This window comes from Bubalus kerabau, chromosome 8 (assembly GCF_029407905.1).
Source record: "Bubalus kerabau isolate K-KA32 ecotype Philippines breed swamp buffalo chromosome 8, PCC_UOA_SB_1v2, whole genome shotgun sequence".
NCBI classification, from domain to species: Eukaryota; Metazoa; Chordata; class Mammalia; order Artiodactyla; family Bovidae; genus Bubalus; species Bubalus kerabau.
This window is the reverse complement of record NC_073631.1, coordinates 3,469,347-3,477,062: the sequence shown is the minus strand read 5'-3', so window position 1 is coordinate 3,477,062 and position 7,716 is coordinate 3,469,347. Positions and strand designations below refer to the sequence as shown.

Genomic DNA, 7,716 nt, shown 5'->3' with positions numbered 1-7,716 from the left:
CACACAAGATCAATCCCTGGACATCAATGCAAAGTCATTTCCTGTCCAGGAACTGAGATGGGAAGGACCAGGGTGGATTTCAGAAGGGCTAAGACAAATCTCAGTGAAAGTGAATTCGCTGGGTAGTGTCTAACTCTTTGTGGCCCCATGGACTGTAGATTACCATGCCCCCTGTCTGTGGGATTTTCCAGGCAAGAGTACTGGAGTGGGTTGCCATTTCTTTCTCCAGAAGATCTTCCCAACCCAGGGATCGAACCTGGGTCTCCTACATTATAGGCAGACACTTTACCATCTGAGCCACTAGGGAAGTCAGTACCCAAGAGCAAATCCTAGACCTTGACAGAGCACCATTCACATTTTGCAAAAGGTGAAAACCTCGTGTGTACAAAGATTAAGATACAAATGAACTGAAAACAGTGGACTTTATTAAAGACAGTTCATATTGATCACAAAAATCAATCAGATACATGTCACAGATATTTTAAAAATAAATGTCATAAAGTCTCAGATTGTTTGTAACCATTGCTAACAGTCTACTCTAAAACAAATGAACCCAAATATGGGGAAAATAATCTTTATATTAGTTGAACTGAAATATAATCAAAATAGTATTTTGATATATAAAAGGACATTTAAGGGTTTGTGGAGAAGGAAATGGATACCCACTCCAGTGTTCTTGCCTGGAGAACCTCAGGGATGGAGAGCCTGGTAGGCTGCCGTCTATGGGGTCACACAGAGTCGGACACGACTGAAGCGACTTAGCAGTAGTATCATGGAAAAATTATTGAAAAAATATCAAGACATGAAATTTTATGAAAAATGCAATGATGATAACTAATATCATCAATATTTACAATGTGCCAAGCACATTTCTAAGATATTTACATATGTTAACTTCATTCTCATAAACATATGAAGTAGGCAATTTTTCCCAGTTTCTGGATAAGGAATCCTAGGATCAAAGAGTTTAAGTAACATGCAAATTACTCAGTGTCCCAGAGAGAGTACACCACATAGTCAAGATCTAAAACAAAGTGCTTGGTTTCAGGCTCTTTACTTATAATGACTATGCTACATTAGCAACAACATACACAAATACACACACATAATTAATACTGGACTCATATAAACCAAAATATAGATCATCTTTTCAACTTAATAACTTTTTTCTTTTTCGGCTTATATGTCCAGTTGCTCCATTCCATCCCAAAGAAAAAGAAAAGCAAGAAGGCAAAGTGGGTATATGAAGAGGCCTTACAAATAGCTAAAGAGAGAAGTGAAAAACAAGGGAGAAAGGGAAAAGTATACCCAACTAAATACAGATTTCCAAAGAACAGCACAGACAGACAAAAAGGCCTTCTTCAATGAACAGTGTATAAAACTAGAATAAAACAACAGAAAGAGAAAGACTGGAGATTTCTTCAGGAAAATTGGAGATGTCAAGGGAACATTTTGCACAAGTGCCAAGTTGCTCAGTTGATCTGACTCTTTGCGACCCTATGGATGGTAGCCCGCCAAGCTCCTCTCTCCAGGGGCATTCTCCAGGAAAGAACACTGGAGTGGGTTGCCATGCCCTTCTCAAGGAGATCTTCCCAACCCAGGGATCCAACCTGCGTCTCTTATGTCTCCTGCATTGGTGGGTTCTTTACCACTAGTGCCACCTGGTAAGCCCGTGCATAGTGAAACAGTCAAAATAAGGTCTTCCAAGGGAAGAAGCTGGAGCAACGAGAGGTGCCCACTCACTAAAGAAAGTGACAGTAAGGAACCTGAACTCCTTTCCTATTTGAAAAGAAGAGCCAGTAGAGATAAAAGCAGAGAATGAAGATATCGGATTCCTAACACTATGACTGCAGTGTGGAGAGAGGCAAGTCAGGGGGCTGCTGGAGTAATCCAGGACATAGAGGTCTTGGATTTCAGATGAGGGAGACATGTTTACAGATTTGAGAAGCACTATGGAAATAAATTTCACATGACATGCTAATTTTACTGTAGAAAATGAGTGTAATGTAACAGTCTCTGACTTTTGTAGTAGTCTTATTTGGATATTGGGCTTACACTGTCATTATCTATTAAGACTAGAGTAAAGTTGTTACCTTTTGAGGATAATGGGCATAACTTGTGAATTTGGAGCCTGAGCAGAGAACATTTGCAAGTAAGGGGGGAATTTTTAGTGTATCTGTACCTCTCTTGGGAGTTTTGAATTTAAAATAGGTGCGAGCATGGATTTGGGGACATATCCCACTTATTCAGGTGAAGACTTGACATTTATAGGCCTGAATTGTAAAACTGCTACATTGTTATTTCCCTAGTGCTATTCCAGTGTTTATGTTCAATAGAGTCCAACTCTGCAACTGCATGGACTATAGCCCATGAGACTCTCTGTCCATGGGATTTTTCAGGCAAGAGTACTGGAGTGGGTTGTCATTTCCAAAGATGGGCATAATAAAGGACATAAATGGTAGAGACCTACCTAACAGACACTGAGGAGATCAAGAAGAGATGGAAAGGATACATGGAAGAATTATATTAAAAAGATCCAGGTGAACCAAATGTCTATGATGCTGTGGTCAGCCAGCCAGAGCCAGACATTCTGGACAGTGAAGTCAAGTGGGCCTTAGGAAGCACTGCTATTAATAAAGCTAGGGGATTTGACAAATTTCAGAACTATTCAAAACCCTAAAGGATGATGTTGCATACAATATAACAGCAAATCTGGAAGACCCAGCAGTGGCCACAGGACTGGAAATGTCAATCTTCATCCCAGTTCCCAAGAAGCATAGTACTAAAGAATGTGCTAACTATCAGACAGTTTCACTCATCTCCTATGCTAGTACTGTCATGCTTAAAATCTTGCATGCTAGGCTTCAGCATTATGCAAACCAAGAACTTCCAGATGTCCAAACTGGATTTAGAAAAGGAAGAGGAATCAGAGATCAAATGGCCAACAATCACTGGACCATAGAGAAAGCTAAGGATTTCCAAAAAAAAATCTATCTCTGTTTCACTGACTATGCCAAAGCCTTGACTGTGTGGATCATAATAAACTATGGAAAGCTCTTAAAGAGATGGGAATACCAGACCATCTTACCTGTCTCCTGAGAAACCTGTATGAGGGTCAAGAAGCAACAGTTAGAACCCTGTATGGAACAACTGATTGGTTCAAGATTGAGAAAGGAGTATGACAGAGATGTCTACTGTCACCCTCTTTGTTTTATTTATATAATGAGCACATCATGAGAAACACCAGGATGAACGAGTTACAAGCTGGAATCAAGATAGACAGAAGAAACACATCAGCAACCTCAGATATGTGAATGATCCCACTCTAATCACAGAAAGTGAAGAGGAACTAAAAAGCACCTTGATGAGGGTGAAGGAAGAAAGTGAAAGAGCCCGTTTAAAACTAAATATTAAAAAAAAAACTAAGATCATGGCATCCGGCCCCATACTTCATGTCAAATAGAAGTTGAAAAGGTAGAAGTAGTGACAGACTTCCTCTTCTTGAGCTCTAAAATCTCTGCAAATAATGACTGCAGCCATGAAATCAGAAGGCATTTGCTTCTTGTCAGAAAAGCTATGACAAACCTAGACAGTGTGTTGAAAAGCAGAGACATTGCCAACAAAGGTCCATATAGTCAAGGCTATGGTCTTCCCAGTGGTCACATAAAGTTGTGAGAGCTGCACTGTAAAGAAGGCAGAGCAAAAGAGTAGATGCCTTTGAATTGTGGTGCTGGAAAAAACTGCTGAATCCCTTGGAGAGCAAGGTGATCAAACCAGTCAATCTTAAGGGAAGTCAACCCTGAATACTCATTGGAAGGACTGATGCTGAAAGTACTTTGGTCATCTGATGTTAACAGCTGACTCATTGGATAAGTCATTGATGCTGGGAAAGATTGAGGGCAGAAGGAAAAGAGGGCATCAGAGGTTGAGATGGCTGGATGGCATCACTGAGGCAATGGACATGAACTTGGGCAAACTTCGGGAGATGGTGACAGACAGGGAGGCCTGGTGTGCTGCAGTCATGAGGTCTCAAAGAGTCAGACAGGACTGGGCAACTGAATAACAATAGCCAGTTGCTCCAGCACTATGTATTGTTACAATTATTTTATTTATTTTAATTGGAGGTTAATTACTTTACAATATTGTAGTGGGTTTTGCCCTACATTGACATGAATCAGCCATGGGTGTACATCTGCTCCCCATCCTGAAACCCCCTCCCACCTCCCTTCCCATAAAAATCCCTCAGGATCATCCCAGTGCACTGACCCTGAGCACCCTGTCTCATGCATCAAACCTGGACTGGCAATCTATTTCACATATGATAATATACATGTTTCAATGTTATTCTCTCAAATCATCCCACCCTCACCCTCTCCCACAGAGTCCAAAAGACTGTTCCTTACATCTGTGTCTCTTTTGCTGTCTCACATATAGGGTCATTGCTACCATCTTTCTATATATATTCCATATATATGCATTAGTATACTATATTGTTGTTTTTCTTTCTGGCTTACTTCACTCTGTTAATAGGCTCCAGTTTTATCCACCTCATTAGAACTGATTCAAATGCACTGTTTTTAATGGCTGAGTAATATTCTGTTGTGTATATGTACCACGGCTTTCTTATCCATTCATCTGCCAATGGACATCTAGGTTGCCTCCATGTCCTGGCTATTGTAAACAGTGCTGTAATGAACATTGGGGTACATGTGTCTCTTTCAATTCTGGTTTCCTCAGTGTGTATGCCCAGCAGTGGGATTGCTGAGTCATTTGGCAGTTCTATTTCCAGTTTTTGTTTGTTTGTTTGTTTGTTTTTTAATTTTATTTTATTTTTAAATTTTACATAATTGTATTAGTTTTGCCAAATATCAAAATGAATCTGCCACAGGTATACATGTGTTCCCCATCCTGAACCCTCCTCCCTCCTCCTTCCCCATACCATCCCTCTGGGTCGTCCCAGTGCACCAGCCCCGAGCATCCAGTATTGTGCATCGAACCTGGACTGGCAACTCATTTCATACATGATATTTTACATGTTTCAGTGCCATTCTCCCAAATCTTCCCACCCTCTCTCTCTCCCACAGAGTCCATAAGACTGTTCTATACATCAGTGTCTCTTTTGCTGTCTCGTACACAGGGTTGTTGTTACCATCTTTCTAAATTCCATATATATGTGTTAGTATACTGTATTGGTGTTTTTCTTTCTGGCTTACTTCACTCTGTATTTCCAGTTTTTTAAGGAATCTCCACTCTGTTCTCCATAGTGGCTGTACTGGTTTGCATTCCCACCAACAGTGTGAGAGGGTTCCCTTTCCTCCACACTCTCTCCAGCATTTATTGTTTGTGGACTTTTTGATAGCAGCCATTGTGACTGGTGTGAGATGGTGTCTCACTGTGGTTTTGATTTGCATTTCTCTGAAAATGAGTGATATTAAGCATCTTTTCATGTTTTGTTAGCCATCTGTATGTCTTCTTTGGAGAAATGTCTGTTTAGTTCTTTGGCCCATTTTTTATATTGGGTTGTTTATTTTTCTGGAATTGAGCTGCAGGAACTGTTTGTATATTTTTGAGATTAATTCTTTGTCAGTTGCTTCGTTTGCTATTATTTTATCCCATTCTGAAGGCTGTCTTTTCACCTTGCTTGTAGTTTCATCCATTGTGCAAAATATTTTAAATTTAATTAGGTCCCATTCGTTTATTTTTGCTTTTATTTCCATTACTCTATGAGGTGGGTCATAGAGGATCTTGCTGTGATTTATATCAGAGAGTGTTTTGCCTATGATTTCCTCTAGGAGTTTTATAGTTTTTGGTCTTACGTTTAGATCTTTAATCCATTTTGAGTTTATTTTTGTGTATGGTGTTAGAAAGTGTTCTAGTTTCATTCTTTTACAAGTGGTTGACCAGTTTTCCCAGCACCACTTGTTAAAGAGATTGTCTTTTCTCCATTGTATATTCTTGTATCCTTTGTCAAAATTAAGGTGTCCATAGGTGTGTGGATTTATCTCTGGGCTTTCTATTTTGTTCCATGGATCTATATTTTTGTCTTTGCAGCACTATGTATTAAAAATGTTATCCCTTTTCTATTGAATTGCTTTCAATTAAGTGTGTTTTTTCTTCTTTTTTTAAAAAAATTCATTGGAGTATAGTTGATTTACAATGTTGTGTTAGTTTTTGGTGTACAGAAGTGTGAATCAGTTATATATATATATATATATTTCCACTCTTTTTAAAGATTCTTTTCCCATATAAGCCATTAGAAAGTATTGAGTATAGACAGTTCCCTGTGCTATACAGTAGGTCCTTATCACTTATCTTTTTTATATATAGCAAAGATAGAGAATTCATCTGCCAATGCATAAGATGCAAGAGATGTGGGTTCTTCCTGGGTTGAGAAGATCCCCTGGAGGAGGAAATGGCAACCCACTTCAGTGTTCTTGCTTGGAAGCCTAGGAGAAGGAGGAGCCTAGGCCTGCTACAGTCCACAGGGTCACAAAGATTTAGACATGACTAGACAGACAGACAGACAGTGTGTTATGTCAACTGTAATAAGTGTATCCTTTCATGTAGCTTTTTCAGTAGGTATTCTATTGATATATGCATAACTTATCACAGTCTACTAGTGCCACCTTTTCACCAATTAGAGTGAAATATAATAATTTTTATTTATTCTATTTATTTATTTTTATGGAAGTATAGTTGAGTAGTAAACTTTAATTATAAAAAGGAAACTGCTACTTCTAAAATTTACACATAAAATTGCTTTAAAAAAATGCTATCATACACCTACACAGAAGTCAGTGATAGAATGAATGTATATGATATAAAAGATGCCATCTGTTTAATTGTGTAGCCAAATCAAAGTGAATTTTATTTATGTCAAAGGAGTGTATTGGCTCAAAGCTGAGCTGTCACCAAGTTGACTCAACTTAGGGAACATGTCTCCCATTCTTTTTATTTAGGATTTCTTTATATTTTTAGTTGTATTTTAATGGTCTAAAATAAATGTGTATGTATATATTTTAAATAGCAGGAAGATTGTGGTAAATAATGTTTTTAAACCACATAGGGTATAAAGGTAAAACTATTCATAGCATTCAAGCAAGTGGAATCAAGAAAACCTAAAAGAAGTAAACTATGCAAAATTTATTCAAGATCATACATTAATCTTAGTTTAATACTCACCCCTTCAGAGTCTGCTTAGGCAGTTTAACAGAGAACAAATATTATGAGCCTAGGCTCAGGCATCCACACTTTGGTGTCAGTTTAATCCCCACCATTGACAGTTTGGTCTGGTAACGTTTTTTAACCCCTCTGTCTCAGTTTCCTCATCCAAAAGTGAGAATAAGAATGGCACCTACCTCATATGGTTTTGCAAAAATTAAATCAAATATGAAGTTCAATTGTTATGTAGTAAGTGGTAAGTCATCATTGCAGAAGGTGACTGCAGCCACGAAATTAGAAGACAGCTGGCTTCTTGGAAGAAAAGCTATGACAAACCTAGACATTGTATTAAAAAGCAAAAGCATCACTTTTCCAACAAAGGTCCATATAGTCAAAGCTATGGTTTTTCCTGTAGTCATGTATGGATGTGAGAGTTGGACCATAAAGAAGGCTGAGTGCTTTTGTGATGTTTTTGAATTGTAGTGCTGGAGAAGACTCTTGAGGTTCCCTTGGACCACAAGATCAAACCAGTCAATCCTAAAGGAAGTCAAGTCT

General features: G+C 38.5%; 1 non-coding gene across 1 annotated transcript; it reads right to left on the bottom strand.

The window, feature by feature from the left end:
* Positions 1-235: 235 nt before the first annotated feature.
* On the bottom strand, positions 236-307 carry TRNAY-AUA (transfer RNA tyrosine (anticodon AUA)). The gene has a single exon. It is a non-coding gene; the product is annotated as a tRNA-Tyr (tRNA).
* Positions 308-7,716: the final 7,409 nt, after the last annotated feature.